Here is a 20,738-nt window from a genome sequence, read left to right as displayed (position 1 = left end):
CCTCAGGATTTTGGATATTCTTTTCACCCCACTTCCCTTACTCTTCCTCTATTTCCTTTATTTGGCTTTTTACTGCATTAATATCTCTGGTACCTTGTTGTTATTATAAATCATTCTAATAAGCATTAAACACACACACACACACTCACACACACACACACACACACACACACGCACACAGCTCTTCTGGCATTCTTTTCATAAATGTAATAGCTCAAATTAAATAAATGAGAAATCGTTATTTCATTTGTATTCAATGGGACAATGCTATTCATATTGCATTTTTTTTCTGGAATTTATGGGTGTGAAGCATGTATTGGCATGGACATTTATTTATATTTTCTCAGTAATTTAAGCTTATCTAAGTTATCAAGTTTTTTTTTTTTTAATGGTTACCTTGTAAATTTCTAGCAGTTTCTAGTTTGTACTATTTTTTATGGGGAATAAGCAGGAACCTCCTTTGGTTTTAGTCAAAATGGCCTGAAAGAGTTGGTTAATACCATTCCATTCCACAGTGCAATATTCAAAATATGGAAAAAATCAGATAATTCTATCACTGAATCCTGAACTATGTAAGGATTTGTACCACTGAAGAAACAAACCTAAAGTTGTAAAGTGATTTGTTGAAAATGAAATATATAGTAAATGACTAATTTGAAACCCAAACTAGTACTTCTTTTTCAATATCTGCTCAAGATTTTAATGAAGACAACATTTTTCTTCAGGTTCTGGATTAACAAGCCAATACTAATTTATATGCTTTAAAGCATAATAAGAATTTATTTTTTAAAATTTTCTACCCCAGCCAGCAAACATTTTAAAATAAGATGCAAATGGATGTTAATATATGTTCCACAAAGCATGAAACTCAGCTGAATTTCCAAATGCTTGACACAGTGCTGCTTAGAATGCTAAAAAATTCTGCCTTTAGGTTACATGTGCTATAATTTCTTGAAATCCACTGTCCTAAGGACACCTCTGTCATAGTGCTTCCAGACTATATGAACTGCTTTGGATTTTGAAATAGATGTAAACAGATCTAGATTAAAATTCTAAGAGTCAGGAAGAAGGTCTACTAAGGCAAATCCTATTATATTCCTCTTTGATTCTATGTTCTAAGTTATTTTTTTTTCTTTGCATATGGCAGAAAACATGATCTAGGAAAGAAGAAAGATGCCAATGACACATTTTAACTGTGGGTCATCCTTGACTCTTTCATCGCCAATACTTCACCTATGGAATTAATCAGTGAGTCTTATCTACTTTACAACACAGTATATGTCTCAACAGTCCTAATTCAGACAAATATACCCTTTTAAATTGACTGCAATAGACTCTTAACCACTGTCCCTTCTTCCTCTCCACTCCATTCCATTATTCCACAGCTGCCAAATTGGTACTCCATTAACATTTCTGATCAAGTCATCTCCCTTCTCCAAAATCTTCAGTGACTTTTGGGCAAAATATTAAACCCTCAGGGAATATTTAATACCCTCCTCAATCTGACTGGTCCCTACCTTTCAAATTACTGCCCCTTAGTCTAGCCCAACAGTCTTGCTAACTGCTCTCCTCTTTCATTTTCTGCTTTTGTTCCTTAGTACAGTTTGACCCTATCTCATGTGTGAAATTCAGTTCCTCTTCACTGAAGTCTATATATAACATTCTGCTATTCTTGTTAATGTTATTTAATTTGTAATTTTTAATATACGTTTAAAATTTTTCAAAATAATTGCATAAACTACAGTGCATTGTGGCCATTATTTGTTTAATCAATACTTAGTCATGTGAGGATTTAACTAGGTAGCCACTGAGGTCCTTTTCAACAAGTGAACAGATAAAATAATTCAAAGTTCACATAAACTAATTTGAAGAAATGGGGGAAATCCACAACTGAGGACTTAGTAAAGGTAACATCCAGGAGGTGGTCCATGAACTGCACTTTGAAAGACTTTGGGGACCCTATAAAGTGAGGGTGTCAAGACATTGAATTCCACACATAAGGGGCAAACTCAGGTTCACAATTCCTATGCACAAAATATTGTAAGATGAGTCAGAGACCACCAAGCGACCCTGACTTGGATGTTAGAAGCTGTTAAGAATCCAGAGATGAAGCAGTAGAGTAAGTAGAGAGCAAGAAGAGTCATAAGAAGTAAATCATAAGAAGTAATAGACAGAAGACATAGTGGGCTTTCAGATAAGAAAGCTCACTCTTCATCTGATTTCATGGGGACTTGCTGATTGGAAGACAGGCATTGCTATTGGCTGAAGAAAGGCTGCAGCAGCTACTGAATCCTCATTGAATGGGGATCCATTTGAGGAAGAAGGAAGGTAAGTGCTGGTGGTGACAGTGAATGGAGGTAGTTGCAGGGTATGGGGATTTATGGGGCCTTGGAGCTTCTTAATCCCAAGCAATCCCAGGGATTCTAGGGATCAATCTCTTCTAACCTGGAGCCTACCGCCAGTACTGCAAGAAACTGCCTGGCCCCTGCTGTTGGAAGAGAAGGAATAGGCCAGAGGAAGGGGAGAGGAGAGGAGAGAGGACTGTTCTACACTTAAAGGGTTGGAAGGGGGGAGGAGAAAAGAGGGTGTAGCTGTGAATTGTCAACCTTATCATCATATCCTCAGCTCCCAGACCTATAGCCTGCAATTCCTTCTTCTCTGAGCCTTTGTAATCATGACTGTTCAAAGAATCATGTGGAATTTCAGTTCAAAGGGTCTTTGAAGATCAGGTAGCCCAACCCTCACATTTTTCACATGAGAAACTGGGATCCAGAGAGAAGAAGACACTGACCCAAGATCACACAGACCACAATTAGCAAAGACAAAATCTAACCCAGGGTTTCTGATTCCATATCCAAGGCTTTTTCTACTAAGTTGTTGCCTGAAAGAACAGAAGGCTGTGCTGGCTAACATATGAGAATGGCATAAATCCTGTAATTCAGTGTGATAAAAGAGTAGGAGCTCATTTTAAAATCAGAAGACTTGAGCTCAGATCCCATCTCTGCAACTCATTACATGCTGGATGGTGGAGAAGTCATTTTCCTTCCTTGTACCCTCTTCTGTAAAATGAGGGGAATGGACTAAATAATTTCCAAGGATTTTCTCAGTTCTGGAACTTATGATTCTAGTCATGTGAAGATACAGAATAATAATTTGCAGAAGGTATAAATGAAAGTCACCTGGTGACCCAGTACTAGACACAGACTTTTTCAGTAAACTTAAAATCATGATTTCCTGTTTTTCAGTCTTATAATTAATTTAACTCTTGACTCCAGCTGATGGGAGTTCCAAGGGACATTTTCAGGCAGAATGTTTCTTCTAGCTAAGAATCATACCCTTGAATAGCCATAACTTCCACCTAAGATAGTATTGAAGAATCTATCATCCATTAAGCTATCTAAATTCATCCTTAACCGTTTCACATTTCTCACCTGGACTACTTCCTAAGGTAGATGTGTATAACACAGAGTTATTATATATCAAAACTAGAAGGAGGGAGGGATTTGTGGGAGCCAAGATGGAGGAGTAAACAGTAAGGCATTCTCACTCTCCCTTATTGAACTCTAAAAAAAACCAAAAATATCACCTTCTGGAAAAAAATAAATCTGGAACAGCAGAGCCAGCAGAAATACAGGCTGCAGCAGTCCATTAGCCCAAGAGGCTTAGGGGATTAAGGAAAGGTTTCCCCCACTCTGGTAGAATGGGAGCAGTACAGGACTGGAGGCATCCAAGCAAGCCCCACTTCAGCAACCCACCAGGAGATCTTGAGCCCCAGGGTGGTGGAGCAGGCAAACACCATTACCAGGACCCTACTTGCCTTGTGCTTCAGTGCAACTCTAGGTAGGCAGTTGTTCTCCAGCAGCCAAACCTCCCTGTGATTCAGTGCAACTGAGGTGAGCAGGTGTTTTTAGAGGCCAGACCACACTACATACTAAGAGCTTCAGTGTAGCCCCAACTCATAAACCAGCAGAAGATTCTGCATCCCAGGATGGTGGCACATGCAAGTGCCAACACCAGGAACCCCACCATACTCCACCCCAGTGCCTTGGTACAGCCAGGGGAACTGGTAGACCCCAGCTCAGAAAACTACCACATGAACCACCAGTTAGGCATCCTGCAGCAGCCAAACCCCCGAGTACTTCAGCACAACTCCAGGAAGGACAACTCCAGGCAGGTAAGCATTCTCCAGCAGCCAAACCTTCCCATGTTTCAGAGCAGCCCAGGTGAGCAAGAGTCCTCCAGGGGCCAGACCCCACTCCCATCCCCCCCCCAAGAACTTGAGTGTATCTACAGTGAAATGTTGAAAAACTCCATTGGTCTCAGCACACACCAGCCACCACCACTATAGACGCAGGCTCAGCACCAAGTAAACTGCCATACCCCTCCAACCTCCAGCCTTCCATTGGCCAAATGGAAAAGGAGGTTCATAAGCTAACTGAAGAAAACAATTCCTTAAAAAATTGAATTGGGCAAGTGAAAGCTAATGACTCCATGAGACACCAAGTATAAACCAAATAAAGTCAAAAGAGTGAAAAAGATAGAAGAAAACATAAAATACCTTTGTGGAAAGACCACTGACCTGGAAAAGTGATCTGGGAGAGATAATTCAAGAATTATTGGTCCATCTAAAAGTCACGATCAAAAAAAATTGTGGGAAAGATCTTTCAAGAAATCATCAAGGAAAATTGTCCTGAGGACCTAGAACCAGAGAGTAGATTAGTAATCAAAAGAATCCATAGATCACTTCCAAAAAGAGATCCCAAATTGTAGACGCCAAAGTGTATTGTACCCAAATTCCAGAATTTTCATGTCAAGGAGAAAACACTGCAAGCAGCTAGACATAAACAATTTAAATGTTATGGAACCATAGTGAGTATTACACAGGACCTTTCGGCTTCTACATTAAAAGATTGGAGGCCTTGGAATATGATATTCCATAAGGCAAAAGAGCTTGAATTATAACCAAGGATCAACTACCGAGCAAAATTGAGCATAATGTTTCAGGGGAGGAGATGGACATTCAAAGAAAGAGGGGACTTCCAAAACTTTTGGATGAAATGACCAGAAATCAACTGAAAATTTGACCTTCAAATAAAAGACTCAAGAGAGCAGAAAAAGATAAAGTGGAAAGGAAAAAAAAACATGTTATTTAATAAGGGCAAACTGTTTATATCCCTACAAAGGAAGATGACACTTGTAACTTTTGAGAAGTGTATCATTATTATTACTTTTAAGAGGGGTATACATAGACAGAGGGCATAGGTACAAGTTGGCTTTGATGTGATGAGGAAAAAATCTATGTGGAGAAAAGTGATAGTACTAGAAGAAGAGGAAAGTAGGAGGTAGAAAAGGATAAATTGCATCACATAAAGAGTCACAAAGACCTATTACAGTAGAGAGAAGGAAGGGAGGGGGATGAGCATTGTTTGAACCTTACTGTCATCAGATTTGGTTCAAAGGAGGAATAACATACTCAGACATACAAATCTAACTGAATATATAAGAAGTAGGAAGGGAAAGGGGAAAGGTAAGTGAGGGAGTGGATAGAAGAAAGGGAAGAAGTAGTAAGAGAAAGGAGAAAGAAATAGGATGGGGTTGATAGAAGGGAGGTTAGAATGAGGGAGGTTGTAGTCAGAAGCAAAACTCTAGTGAGGAGGGAAAATGAGAAAGGAGAGAGGAAAACATAAGTGGGATGGGGGATAGGATGAAGAAAAAGTCACAGATAATCTTAACTGCGAATGTGAATAGTATGAATTCTCATAAAATGGAACCAGATAGCAGAGTGGTTTAAAAAACCATAGTTCTACAATGTGCTGTTTACAGGAAACACGTTTGAAGCAAAGGGATAAAAACAGTAAAGATAAAAGGCTGGAGTCAAATATATAATGCTTCAGCTGAAGTAAAAAAAAAAAAAGAAAGCAGGGGTACCAATCCTTACCTCAGACAAGGCAAAAGTAAAAATAGATCTAATTAAAAGAGATTACATCCTGCTGAAAAGCACCATATGCAATAAAATAATATCATTACTAAACATATATGCAAAAGTGGTATAGCATCAAAATTCTTAGAGGAGAGTTTAAGGGAGTTGTAGAAAGAAATAGACAGCAAAACTATACTAATGGGGGAACTCAACCTCCCGCTCTCTGAACTAGATAAACAACAAAATAAACAAAAAAGAAGTTAAGGAGGTGAGTAGAATTTTAGAAAAATTAGATATGATGGACCTCTGGAGAATATTGAATGGGAATCTAAAGGAATATAACTTTCTCAATGGTTCCTAGCACATACATATATATGGCATAAAAATCAATGCAGAAAGTCAGAAATATTGAATTCATCCTTTTTGATCATCTTTCAGTAAAAATTATGTGCTATAAAGGGTCATGGAAAGATAGAATAAAAATTAATTGGATACTAAATAATCTAATCCTAAAGAATGAACAGGTTAAACAACAAATTATAGAAGCAATAAATAACTTTATCCAAGAGAATGACAGTAATATGACAAAATGCTAAAACTTATGGGATGCAGCAAAAGTGGTTCTTAGGGGAAGATTGTAATCTGTAAATGTTTACATGAACAAAATGGAGAAAGAGGAGACCAGTGAATTGGGTATTCAACTAAAAAAGCTAGAAAAGGAACACATTAAAAATCCCCAATTAAATACCAAATTAGAAATTCTGAAAAACAAAGGAGAGAATAATAAAATTGAAATTAAAAAAACTATTGAAGTAATGATTAAAACCAAGAGCTGGTTTATGAGAGAACCAATAAAATATACAAACCTTTGCTTAATTTCATTAAAAAAAAAAAGAAGGAAGAAAACCAACTTGCAGGTATCAGAAATAAAAACAGTGAATTCACCACCAAAGAAGAGGAAATTGAAACAGTAATTAGGAGTTATTTTGCCCAATTGTATGCCAATACATTTAACAATCTTTGTGAAATGGAGGAATATGTCCAAAAATATAAGTTGCCAAGATTAATAGAAGAGGAAATAAAATATTTAAATAACCCCATTTCAGGAAAAAGAAATTGAGCAAGCCATCAATGAACTCCTTAAGGAAAGGTCTCCAGGGCAAGATGGATTTGCAAATGAATTCTACCGAACATTTAAGAATAATTAATTCTAATATTATACAAACTATTTGGAAAATTAGGCAAAGAAAGAGTTCTACCAGTTTATTTTTTATGTTACAACTATTATGCTGATACTTAAACTGGGAAGAACCAAAACAGAGAAGAAAATTATAGACTATTTTCCCTAATAAATATAGATGCAAAAATTTTATTATTTTATTTTATTTTATTCTATTTTATTTTATTTTATTTTTTTAGCTAGGCAATGGGGTTAAGTGACTCGCCCAGGGTCACACAGCTAGTAAGTGTTCTGTGTCTAAGGCTTTAATTCAGGTCCTCCTGAATCCAGGGCTGGTCCTCTATTCACTGTGCCACCTAGCTGCCCAGATGCAAAAAATTTAAATAAAATATTAGCCAAGACATTACAGCAATTTATCACAAGGATAATATACTATGACCAGGTAGGATTTAAAGCAGGAATTCTGGTTAAGAAAACTAAAAGCATAACTGATAATATCAACAATAAAACTAACAGAAATCATATGATTATCTCAATAGATGCAGAAAAAGCTTTTGACAAAAGACAATATTCTTTCTTATTAAAAGATTAGAGAGGTTTCTGGGAGCCAAGATGGTGGAGTGAAAAGGTAGGCACTCTCACTCTCCCCGATCAACCTCCAAAAACCCAGACAATATCACCCCAGAAAAAAACCCTGAAACAGTGGAGCTAGAAGAAAGATGGGAAGCAGTAGAGCAGCAGCCCAGCAAACAGATGTCCCAGTGCCTCAGCAAAAATAAGGAAGGCAGAACTACAAGGGGCCCCAGGCAGATAAGCACCCTGTGGCATTCATCTGAAGGGAGTTAAGGAAAGCAACCTAAAGGCTTCCTAAAGTACTGGCCTTGCTGGTTCCAGCCCAATACTAGTTGAGTTGGCAGAGCCCTGCAGCCTCCAATTGTGAAGAAATCCTGAAGCCCAGGTGGTAGAATAAGCAAACACCAACACCTGGACCTCCAAGAGCCTCAGTGAGGGCAGGGGTAACTGGTGGAAACCAGCTCATAAAACCACCAGGTGCCTAGGCACTCTACCTCAAAGTAATCTCCCAGTGCATTAGCAGAAATGAGGCTGTCAACACTACAGGGAGCCCCAGGCAAACAAACACCCTTCAGCACCCATCTAAAAGGACCTGAAGAAAGATAAAGGAAAGGAAGAGCACTAGAATTGCCTGAAAGTTCCAGCCTTGCTGATTCCAGCCCAACACCAGGTAAGCTGCCAGAAACCTACAGCCTCCAATTCCCAACATAAGGGGCCCCACCAGCACACAAAGCCAGTGACCAAGACCTAGGCTTCCAACACAATAAGCTTGGATTACTGCCCTTTGTTTCCCAGCAGGAGAGCTCAATCTCTCTGAAGGCCAGGGAATAAAGAAACTCCATGAGTAAAAAGAAATGTACCATAGATTCATATTATGAAAAGAGCAAAGATCAAGACAGAAATTCTGAAAAGGACAACATTGTCAACAAGCCCATATCTGCAATGTCAAAAGGGAATATTAACTAGTCTGAAGCCCAAAAAGCCCCCTTAGAAGAGCTCAAGAAGGATTTTAAAAGTCAAATGAGAGAGGTAAAAGAGTCCTTAAAAAATACAATTGGCCAATTTGAAAAAACATACACTGAAGAAAACAAGTCCCTAAAAAACACAATTGGCCAAGTGAAGAAGAAAGTAAAAAAAATTAACAGAAGAGTACACTGAAGAAAAAAGTCCTAAAAACACAATTGGCCAGTTAAAGAAGGAAGTACAAAAACTAACAGAAGAAAACAATCTGTTAAAAACTAGGATTGGACAAATGCAAACTAATGTCTCTATGAGAGAACAAGAATCAGTCAAACAGAAACAAAAAAATTAAAAAATAGAAGAAAATGTAAAATCCCTCATTGGGAAAACAACCGACCTGGAAAATCAACTCAGGAGAGACAATTTAAAAATTATTGGACTACCTGAAAATCATGATGAAAAAAAGAGCCTGGACAGTATCTTTCAGGAAATCATAAAGGAAAACTTCCTGGAAGTCCTAGAACAAGAAGGGAAAATAACCATAAGAAGCATCCACTGATCACCACCTGAAAGACATCCCAAATTGACAACACAAGAAAATAATAGCAAAATTCCAAAATTACCAGATGAAAGAGAAGGTGCTGCAAGCAGCCAGAAAGAAACAATTTAAATATCATGGAACCACAGGGATTACACAGGACCTTGCAGCTTCTACATTAAAAGACCGCAGGGCATGGAACATGATATTCCATAAGGCAAAGGAGCTTGGAATGCAGCCAAGGATCAATTACCCAGCAAAAATGAGCATCATTTTTCAAGGGAGGAGGTGGATATTCAACAAATAGGAGACTTCCAAACTTTCCTGATAAAAAGACCAGAGCTCAACAAAAAATTTGATCTTCAAGTACAGGACTCAAGAAGGACTTAAAAAGGTAAATGGGACAGAAGATACAATATGTTGTTAATAAGGGGGGGGTGTTTAAACCCTACAAGGGAATATGAGACTTTGCAACCCTTGAGAACTGTATTGTTATTACACTGTTAAAGGAGTATACATAAAGAGGGTGGATATTAGTTGACTTTGATGTAATGATAAAAAAAATCTAATCAAGTGGGTTAAATGGATCCAAATAAGTGGATCAATCTGATCTTAGAAAATGTACTGAGAAAGGAGGAGGCAGACAAGGGTAAATTACATTACAGGAAAAGACACAAAATCCTATTACAGCAGAGGGAAAGAAGGGGGGGGAGCATTGTTTGAACCTTACTCTCATCAGATTTGGCTCAAGAAGGGCATAATATAATCAGTTAGGTATAGAAATCTAACTTGCCCTATAGGCAGTAGGAGGGAAAAGGGGAAAGAAAAGGGAGGGGGAAAGAAAAGGGAGGGGGAAGAAGGGAGGGAAGAAGCAGTAAGATAAAGGGGAAGAAAAGGGAAAGGGATAATAAAAGGGGGGGACTGAAGGAGGCGTGGTCAAAAGCAAAACACTAGTGAAGGGGGAAAGGAAAAAGGAGAAAGAAAAGCATAAATAGGGGGGAAAAGGATGGAGAAAAAGACACAGATAGTAATCATAACTGTGAATGTGAATGGGATGAACTCTCCCATAAAACGGAAACGGATTGCAGAATGGATTAAAAACCATAATCCTACAATATGTTGTTTACAGGAAACACATTTGAAAAAGAGTGACACATACAGGGTAAAGGTAAAAGGCTGGAGCAGAATATATTATGCTCAGCTGAAGTAAAAAAGCAGGGGTAGCAATCCTGATCTCAGACAAAGCAAAAGCAAAAATAGATCTAATCAAAAAGATAAGGAAGGAAACTACATCCTGCTAAAAGGCACCATAGACAATGAAGTAATATCATTACTAAACATATATGCACCAAATGGTATAGCATCCAAATTCTTACAGGAGAAGTTCAGGGAGTTACAGGAAGAAATAGACAGCAAAACTATACTAGTGGGGGACCTGAACCTCCCCTTCGCACTAGATAAGTCTAACCACAAAATAAACAAGAAAGAAGTTAAGGAGGTGAATAGAACATTAGAAAAGTTAGGTATGATAGACCTCTGGAGAAAACTGAATGGGGATAGAAAGGAATATACTTTTTTCTCAGCAGTACATGGCACATACACAAAAATTGACCATGTACTAGGGCATAAAAACCTCACAATCCAATGCAGAAAGGCAGAAATATTAAATGCATCCTTTTCAGATCATGATGCAATAAAAATTATATGTAATAAAGGGCCATGGAAAGATAAAAAAATAATTGGAAACTAAATAATCTAATCCTAAAAAATGATTGGGTCAAACAACAAATCATAGAAACAATCAATAATTTCATTCAAGAGAATGACAATAATGAGACAACATACCAAAACTATGGGATGCAGCGAAAGCAGTTCTTAGGGGAAGTTTTGTATCTCTAAATGCTTACATAAATAAAACAGAAAAAGAGGAGATTAATGAATTGGGCATACAACTAAAAAAACTAGAAAAAGAACAAATTAAAAATTCTCAACTAAACACCAAATTAGAAATATTGAAAACCAAAGGAAAAATTAATAAAATTGAAATTAAGAAAACTATTGAACTAATAAATAAAACTAAGAGCTGGTTTTATGAAAAAACAATAAAATAGATAAGCCTTTGGTTAATTTAATTAAAAAAAGAAAGAAGAAAACCAAATTACTAGTATCAAGAATGAAAAGGGGAAGCTACCACCAAGGAAGAGGAAATTAAAACAATAATTAGGAATTATTTTGCCCAACTATATGCCAACAAATTTGACAATCTTAGTGAAATGGATACATATTTACAAAAATATAAATTGCCCAGATTAAGAAGAGGAAGTAAAATACTTAAATAACCCCATCTCAGAAAAAGAAATTGAACAAGCCATTGATGAACTCCCTAGGAAAAAATCTCCAGGGCCAGATGGATTTACATGCGAATTCTATCAAACATTTAAAGAACAATTAATTCCAATACTATATAGACTATTTGGGAAAATAGGTGAAGAAGGAGTCTTACCAAATTCTTTTTATGATACAAATATGGTGTTGATACCTAAACGGAAGAGTCAAAATAGAGAAAGAAAATTATAGACCAATTTCTCTAAAGAAAAATTTTAAACAAAATAGCGTAGATTGCAGCAACTTATCACAAGAATAATACACTATGACCAGGTAGGATTTATACCAGGAATGCAGGGTTGGTTCAATATTAGGAAAACTATCAGCATCATTGAGCATATCAACACAAAACCAACAGAAACCACATGATCATCTCAATAGATGCAGAAAAAGCTTTTGATAAAACAACACCTTCCTATTAAAAACACTAGAAAGCATAGGTATAAATGGAGTCTTCCTTAAAATAATAAATAGCATATATCTAAAACCTTCAGCAAGCATTATATGTAATGGGGACAGGCTAGAAGCATTTCCAATAAGATCGGGGTGAAACAAGGATGTCCATTATCACCACTGTTATTCAATATTGTACTGGAAACTTAGCTTTAGCAATAAGAGAAGAAAAAGAAATTGAAGGCAAGAAGAAACAAAGCTATCACTCTTTGCAGATGACATGATGATATATTTAGAGAATCCTAGAGAATCAAGTAAAAAATTTCTTGAAATAATAAACAACTTCAGCAAAGTTGCAGGCTATAAAATAAACCCACATAAATCATCAGCATTTCTATATATTACCAACAAAGCCCAACAGCAAGAGATAGAAAGAGAAATCCCATTTAAACTTACTGTAGACATTATAAAATATTTAGGAGTCTACCTCCGAAACAAACCCAGGAACTCTATGAACACAATTACAAAACACTTTTCACACAAATAAAATCAGATCTAAATAATTGGAAAAACATCAGTTGCTCATGGGTAGGCCGAGCTAATATAATAAAAATGACAATCCTACCTAAGCTAATTTACTTATTCAGTGCCATACCAATCAAACTACCAAAAAATTATTTTATAGAGTTAGGAAAAATAATAACAAGATTCATTTGGAAAAACAAAAGGTCCAGAATATCAAAGGAACTAGTGAAAAGAAATGCAGGGGAAGGTGGCCTAGCAATTCCAGATCTTAAATTGTATTATAAAGCAGCAATCATCAAAACTGCTTGGTACTGGCTAAGAAATAGGGAGGTGGATCAGTGGAATAGGTTAAATATGCAAGACAGTAGTCAATGACTATAGTAATCTATTATTTGATAAACCAAAGATCCCAGCTTCTGGGATAAGAACCCACTCTTTGAAAAAAACTGCTGGGAAAACTGGAAAAGTATGGCAGAAACTAGGCATAGACCCAAATCTCACACCATATACCAAAATAAAGTCAAAATGGGTTGACTTAGATATAAAGGCTGATACCATAAGTAAACTGGGAGAACAAGGAATAGTTTACCTATCAGATCTATGGAGAGAAGAATTCATGACCAAACAGGAGATAGAGAACATTATGAAAAAAATGGATAATTTTGATTACATTAAATTGAAAAGTTTTTGCACAAACAAAGCCAATGCAACTAAGATTAGAAGGAAGGTAGAAAATTGGGAAAGAATTTTTACAACCAGTCTCTGATAAAGGCCTCATTTCTAAAATATAAGAGAATTAAGACAAATTTATAAGAACACAAGCCATTCCCCAATTGATAAATGGTCAAAGGATATGAACAGACAGTTCTCAGATGAAGAAATTAAAGCCATCTATAGTCATATGAAAAAATGCTCTAAATTATTGATTAGAGAAATGCAAATCAAAACAACTCTGAGGTACCACATCACACCTATCAGATTGGCCAACATGACAAAACAGGAAAATGATAAATGTTGGAGAAGATGTGGGAAAATTGGAACACTAATACATTGTTGGTGGAGTTGTGAAATGATCCAACCATTTTGGAGAACAATTTGGAACTATGCAAAGGGCTACAAAAATGTGCATACCCTTTGATCCAGCAATAGCACTTCTAGGGCTATATCCCAAAGAGATCAAACAAATGGGAAAAGGACCCACATGTACAAAAATATTCATAGCAGCTCTTTTTGTGGTGGCAAAGAATTGGAAATTGAGAGGATGCCCATAAATTGGGGAATAACTGAGCAAGTTGTGGTATGCGAATGTAATGGAATACTATTGTGCTATAAGAAATGTGAACAGTTGACTTCAGAAAAACCTGGAAAGACTTATTTGATCTGATGCTGAGTGAAGTGAGCAGAACCAAGAAAACTTTGTACACAATAGCACGTTATGCAATGACTAATATTGTTAAACTGAACCTTCTCAGCATTACAGGATCTAAGACATCTCCAGAGGCCTTGGATGGAAAATGCTGTCCACATCCAAAGAAAGAACTATGGAAGTCAATTATCACTTATTTTTACCTTCTGTTGAGTTTTTGTTTCATCTTTCTGATGGTTTCTATTGGTTTTAATTTTACTTACAACTTCATAATGTGAAATATGTTTAATGGTGTAAATGTAAAGCCTATATTAAATTGTTCACCATCTTAGGGAGGGTGGGGGGAGGAAGGGGGAGAAAAATTTTCAACTCCAAAGCATATACAAGTGGTTGTTGAGAAATCAAAATAAATTAATAAAATTTAGAAAAAGAAAGAAAAGATTAGAGAGCATAGGACTAAATGGAGCCTTCCTTAAATATATATATATATATATATCATCTATCTAAACCATCAGCAAACATTATATGTAAAAGCTAGAAGCATTTCCAATAAGATCGGGGTGAAAAACAAGGATGTCTCTTATCACCACTGTTATTTAATATTGTATTACACATGTTAGCTTTAGCAATAGGAGAAGAAAAGTGAATTTAAGGAATTCAAACAGGCAATGCAGAAACAAAACAATTTTTGCAGATTATATGATGTTATAATTAGAAAATCCTAAAAAATCAAGTAAAAAAAACTCCTTGGACAAAGAAACAAATTTAGCAAAGTTGCAGAATATGTAGTAAACCCACACAAATCATCAGCATTTCTATATATATAGAAATGCTGATATATGTATATATTTCTATATATAACTATATAACTATGGGGTCTGAATGCAGATCAAAGCACAGTATTTACACTCTCTCTCTCTCTCACTCTCTCCTGTTTTCTTCTTTCTTGTATTTCTCCTATTGCTTCTAATTCTTGTAATGTGAAAATATGTTTAATATCAACATATACATGTAAAATCTATATCAGAGTGCCCATCATTTTGGGTGGGGGAAGGGTAGGGACGGGGAGAAATTTGGGGAAAATATTATGTAAGTAAATATTGAAAACTAAAAATAAATAAAAGAATTTAAAAAAAAAGAACTGGAAGTGGCCTCAAAAAATAATCCAGTCTAGCCCCAAGATACCACATGGTGTCATTGAAAGAGCACTTGGCATAAATTCTAGGATACCTGGATTTAAATATTAGCTTTAACACTAGCTTTGGGGTGGTGGGTTAGACACATTAAGTTTGGTTACAAGTTAACATTTTCCAAGATGGGTGAAAAAAGGTATTAACAAGTAGTACCTTCCAGACTTTGATCCAGACAAGTATGGCTCTCAAATGATACCACCATAGCCCACCTGTTTTGTGATTGCACAGAGAAACTTTCACAGGGCATTCTTTTCATCAGATTTGATATGCCCTATATCATCTGGTGTGATGGCTGTGAGAACCACATTGATGCGAGTATTTGTTACAATGTTGAAAAGAAGACCTTTGGCAATTATCACAGAAGTACAATCTACAGGTTCAGAATGAAATATCACCTCTATGTCAACTACATCAAGATGCAGACAAATCCTGCCAATTGTGACTATGTGATTGTGAGTGGTTCCCAGAGGAAAGAGGAGTGCTAGTATATGGTGAACAATGAATAGATCCTGACCACAGAGCAGAAGAAGAAACAGTAACTGAAGATGGACAACGTGTTCTGCCTGGAGCCTGGCATCAGATTCCAAAGCAAGTTGCAGAAGTATATTCCCACCCTGTCCAACAACCAGGAAGCATGGAGTGCCTGGAAGAGTGACTTTGCCCTTAAGGGCATGTTAAGGAGGAAATTTAGGGAAAATAAAAAGGCCATAAAGGAAAAGGCAGAAAAAAACTCTGGTCCAACAGACAAAGGCGCACCTCAGTATCCCCCTGGTGCATGAAACAGAGGAGGACTGGCAGCTTGCTTCCTTGCTCAAGTACCGCACCTGGACTCATATGAAGAAAAACAGAAATTAAAATGGACAGAAATTTTGGGCCACTCCTGGTTCTCTTTTACCCCAGTACCCTGGGGCCAGTAACAGCAAGGTGAATGGTGTCCTCAGGAAGCTGTCAATTAACCAAAGCCCCATACCCAGTGGGTCTTCCATCACTAGCAGTGACCTTTAAGAGTCACAATTCAAAAAATACATCAAAATTTTTCTCACAGTCCCCATAATTGCATAATTGCATTAACTCAGATACAGATTAAATCACTTAAAGGGATCACAATGGGCTTTTTTGAGAAGGGAGATTTACATGTCACCAATATAAACAAAAAGACAAACAGGAACCATTGAAAGCAATACAATCATTATCACCAGTGTTAACTAACATTAAATCTCCTTGTATCCCAGTAACTCATTCTCAATGTATATTGAGACAGCAACTTTTGAGTCCCAGATGTCTTATGTAGTTATCTAGTCCCTAGATATCCGTCATTGGATAATAGGTTTCATCCTCAGGACAGTTCTTAAAGGGAGTTCTGTTTCTCTGGTTCAGATCTGGAAGTTCCCAGTTAATTCTGAAAGTATAAATTAGCACCATCACTTAAATTTGGTTCTCTAATTTTGAAACTTCAGAAAATTTAAGCTTATATATCATCCACTGTTTTTGTCCTTACCTAAATCCTGTACCTAAACTAAAAATCTTTTTAAAAATTTGAGGGTCTGACCACAAAATGAGCTCTTCTGTCTTTTAAAATTATCAGACAGATACTTTAATAATTGAAAAATCCAAATTTGAAAACATTAAGAAAGCATACTTAATACTTGAATTTCATCATATATAAATTTTGGAAGCCAAACATATACATCTGTACATAATTCTTAGAGGAAACAGTCTAATCCTATTACTTTTCTCAAAACTTACTATCCCATTTAATTAGAGAACTATCACATTACATCTTTGTCTTATTACTTTGTCGAATTATTTCCTCTTCAAGATTATGTTATTTCTGTATTATCATTTGACCACAAACGTAAGGTAAAAGTTTAAGCTATTTATTCTTGCATTCAATTATACTGACTCAAAAATGTTCCAGTTTCAGCCTGTTACTTAATTGATTTAATATTGTACTTACAGAAATTCTTGATGATAGAAATTGTCTGTAAAAGGAAAAAAGAGGGAAATCATTATAAAAATGTCATATAACAGAAGGGAAAAATTCCCTTAGCTCTATTTTGATTCCAGGCTTGAGTCATATCTGCAGCCAATCATGTAGTCACTAGATGTTAAAAGCAGGGCTCAGGATTGATCAGTTGTGAAATTTTCCTTTGCAGGAAGGAAATAATTCGATCGGGAAATAGAGTAAGGAGGATTCTTCCTTGGCCACGTATGAGGTTGTTCTTAATACTTTTCCCAGGCACAAACATCAATCTTTAGCATTTCTCAGCCTGCAGCACATGCCATTCTACTATTTGCTTCATGACAATTCACACAACTATCCCTATAATCAAAGTTCAAAACAATATTAAATTACGGTACCATAATGCCTTGAATAGCAAGTTCCAGTAATCAGAACATCAAGTGAGTTCAGCTCTAAAGCATCACAAATGAAAGTACTACTGCTCTCACAATGTTTTTAAACAATGAACATCTTAAAGTGAGTCTTAAGCAGTTTGCATACATTTCTGCACATGTCTTAATTCTACATTAAAAAGTAGTATTAGATTTCCCATTTAGATAACATAAGTGTTTATACTAGAAACGTATTCCTTAAACAAAAAGAAAGGTTCCTAACTCTAACCAAACAACTTGATAGATTTACATCTTTGTTCCACAAACTTATTTATCCTTCTCTAATTGCACTCACTCTGAAAGAATGAGATACTTCAGGAACTGAATCTTATACATATGTGAAGTTCAAACACTGTTTTAATTCTTGCTTAGGCCATGGAAATGACTACAAATTGAGATCAAAATAGCAGTATCTCTTCTATTTTACAACTCGTTACAGTAATTTAGCAATAAATTTTCTTGCAAATGAAAATGTAGTAGGCCTTCTAAAAATCACACAAGAGATGTTTACAAATAATTTACTTCTAAAAGTATTTCTCCTTCTTGAAAAACAGTTTAAAATTCATCCTGATATAAAAAGTAATAATAATCACTAAACATTTATGGAGAAAATAAGTTGGAAATTTCTAAAATGATAGATATCTCTCTTTTCCACCTTAAAGCAAAAATAAACTTTAAAACTGGAATTCATTAAAAACTAAGTTGGTGTAAAATGCCCTCGAGTAACATCAATAAATTCCCAGAGTATTGTAACAAAAAAACAGAAAGGGGGTCAATTATACAGTACAAATTATTAACCAGGCACTATGAGAAGTACTTTATAAACATTATCTAATGTATCCTCACAACAGTCCTTTGAAAGAGGTCCTATATTTGCACCTACATTTTGTGGAAGAGGAAACAGAAACAATCAAAAGTAATTCTCTTAGGCTGGATTTAAATTTAAGTCTTGCTGATTGTAGGAAGACTCAGATCTTCCTGATTCCAGACTCAGTACATTATCCACTATGATGCAATGTCCCTTCATTGGAAGAAAGTTGAATTCTATTACTGTTATTGTACATACATTGTTTTCTCGTGATCTTTATGGGCTGATTAGAGAAACCTCTTAAGGAAATTTGTGTTGCCTTTTGTTGTCTTCTGTCTTTATTGTCTTTATTGCAACGGGGAGAAATAGGGAGATTTACAGGTTTTCATCTTCTTTGGTATAATTTGTACTTTGCTATGAAAAGAGGTTTGTGACTAATTGGACAAAGCAGATTGCCATATTATTTTTATATCTGAGGAGTTTGGCAGTTATTTGACTGAAAAATATTATATGCAATAATAGTATAACAATTACTCAGTACCATGTAAGGTAGGTGTGAGCAAAAACAGTTTGTCTCTAATTTATTAGGAACAAAAGTGAAACAGCTAGCAATGTCATGGTGGCTAATTTCAAGTAACTGGTAAGTACACAGATGGAGACTCAAGAATTACAGTGACAAATAATAAGAGCATATTCCACACATCAAGTTGTTGCTAGGACTAAGAGAATCAATTTGGCTTGCATAGCATAGAAGCGTAGGCATGGGCGCTTTCTGAAGACTGCTAATGTAAGTACAATTTGGTTGACTGGTCCAGCTAAGATATAGGAGCCATGTTATACCTGACCTATATTATATTCAGTAAGTGGTTTATGTTTATCAAGCTTGACTATGCCTAAATTTTAGAACTGCCTTTTCTCCTCTAATTTCCCTTTTTCTTTATTTTTGTTTTCTTCTTATCTTTTAAGATACTGTTCTCTCTATGAAACCTTTGTCCTTAACTTTTCACACTCTACCATAGCTATTTGCACATATACCCAATCTTCCCAACTGAACTATGAACTTCTGGATAGGAGGGGCTATATCCTTTATCTTTGTATCACAAAAAGGACACTTAAAAACCAATTGTTTAAATTCAATTGAATTGTTTTAATTGCCTAGGTAAGAAAATGGGTTGAAAAATGCAAAAATAGAATGCAGCTTTATTATGTTACCAAAGAAGGAAGGAAAGAAAGAGAGAAAGAAAGAAAGAAAGAAAGGAAGGAAGGAAGGAAGGAAGGAAGGAAGGAAGGAAGGAAGGAAGGAAGGAGGAAGGGAGAGAGGGAGGAAGAGAGAGAAGGAAGGAAGGAGAGAAGGAAAAGAAAGAAAGGAGAGAAGGAAAGAAGGAAGGAAAGAAGGAAGGAGGGAGGGAGAGATGGATGAAGAGAGGGAGGGAGGAAAGGAAGGAAGGGAGGAGGGAGAGAAGGAAGGAAGGAAGGAAGGAAGGAAGGAAGGAAGGAAGGAAGGAAGGAAGGAAGGAAGGAAGGAAGGAAGATGCAGAGTGAAATAAATTTTGTAGCCCTGGTCATTCAGGTTTCTACTCTGCTATTAGCTAGAAAAATTGAATCTCAAATAGAAGGAAGGGAAATGGGTAATGATTTCATCTGAAGGCCAATGCATCTACTAAATATCTTCTGCTTTTTTTTCCCTGCCTTTCCTATATCCCTTTTGTTTCTAACTAAAACTGTGAATTCAGGTATAAGAAACTGCTAGTGAGGAAAATCATTCTAAAAATGCTTATTGGCACCTCCTCTACATCTTATTATCTTATTAGAAATTAGCCTGGGGCACCAATAGATTAAGTGACTTGCCCAAGGTCACACAGCCAATATTCATCAAAAGCAGAAGTTGAATGGAAAATTTTCTTACTGTTGAGACAAGGTGTTTCCTTCGTTTTGTTAACTAATTCACAATGCTACAGATGTTTTTCATAGGGCTACATGACATTGCACTTTTTGTTTGTTTTTAATTCATGTGTTCTCTTTCAAATAGATTGTGGAATCATAGGGTCAAAGGATGAGATAATTTGTACCCTTTTATAGTTCAATCAAACATACTGGGAACTAGTTATGTGAAGGACTAGCAAGAGATAAAATGTCTTTGGTCTTAATACCACATCAGCTAATGGCTCCTTACCAGAAACCTAGCTTCCCAAGGATGCATATATATATATATATATATATATATATATATATATTATATATATATATATATATATACACATACTTATATGCATATACACACAAATATATGTACATATTCTTATATACATACATGCATGCAATACTTAGTGATATGTCTTCTCTCCTTTAAAAAAGTATAGATCTTCTGAATGCACAAAATTAGTAACTTGCACATAACTATTGCTGCTGTTTTAAATTTATAAAGCTCTTTGTGTTCATTATCTCAGTAAATTCTCATAACAGCTCTATTGGATGGAGTTGTAAGTAATCTGTTATTTTTAAT

General features: G+C 35.9%; 1 pseudogene; it reads left to right on the top strand.

The window, feature by feature from the left end:
* The first annotated feature begins 15,168 nt into the window (after positions 1-15,168).
* LOC110217962 (putative splicing factor YJU2B pseudogene) lies at positions 15,169-16,038 on the top strand (annotated as a pseudogene).
* Positions 16,039-20,738: the final 4,700 nt, after the last annotated feature.

Source organism: Phascolarctos cinereus, unplaced genomic scaffold (genome assembly GCF_003287225.1).
Source record: "Phascolarctos cinereus isolate Bilbo 61053 unplaced genomic scaffold, phaCin_HiC Scaffold_4;HRSCAF=312, whole genome shotgun sequence".
Lineage (NCBI taxonomy): Eukaryota > Metazoa > Chordata > Mammalia > Diprotodontia > Phascolarctidae > Phascolarctos > Phascolarctos cinereus.
Note: the sequence above shows the minus strand (reverse complement) of the source record. Positions and strands in the feature narration are given on the sequence as shown.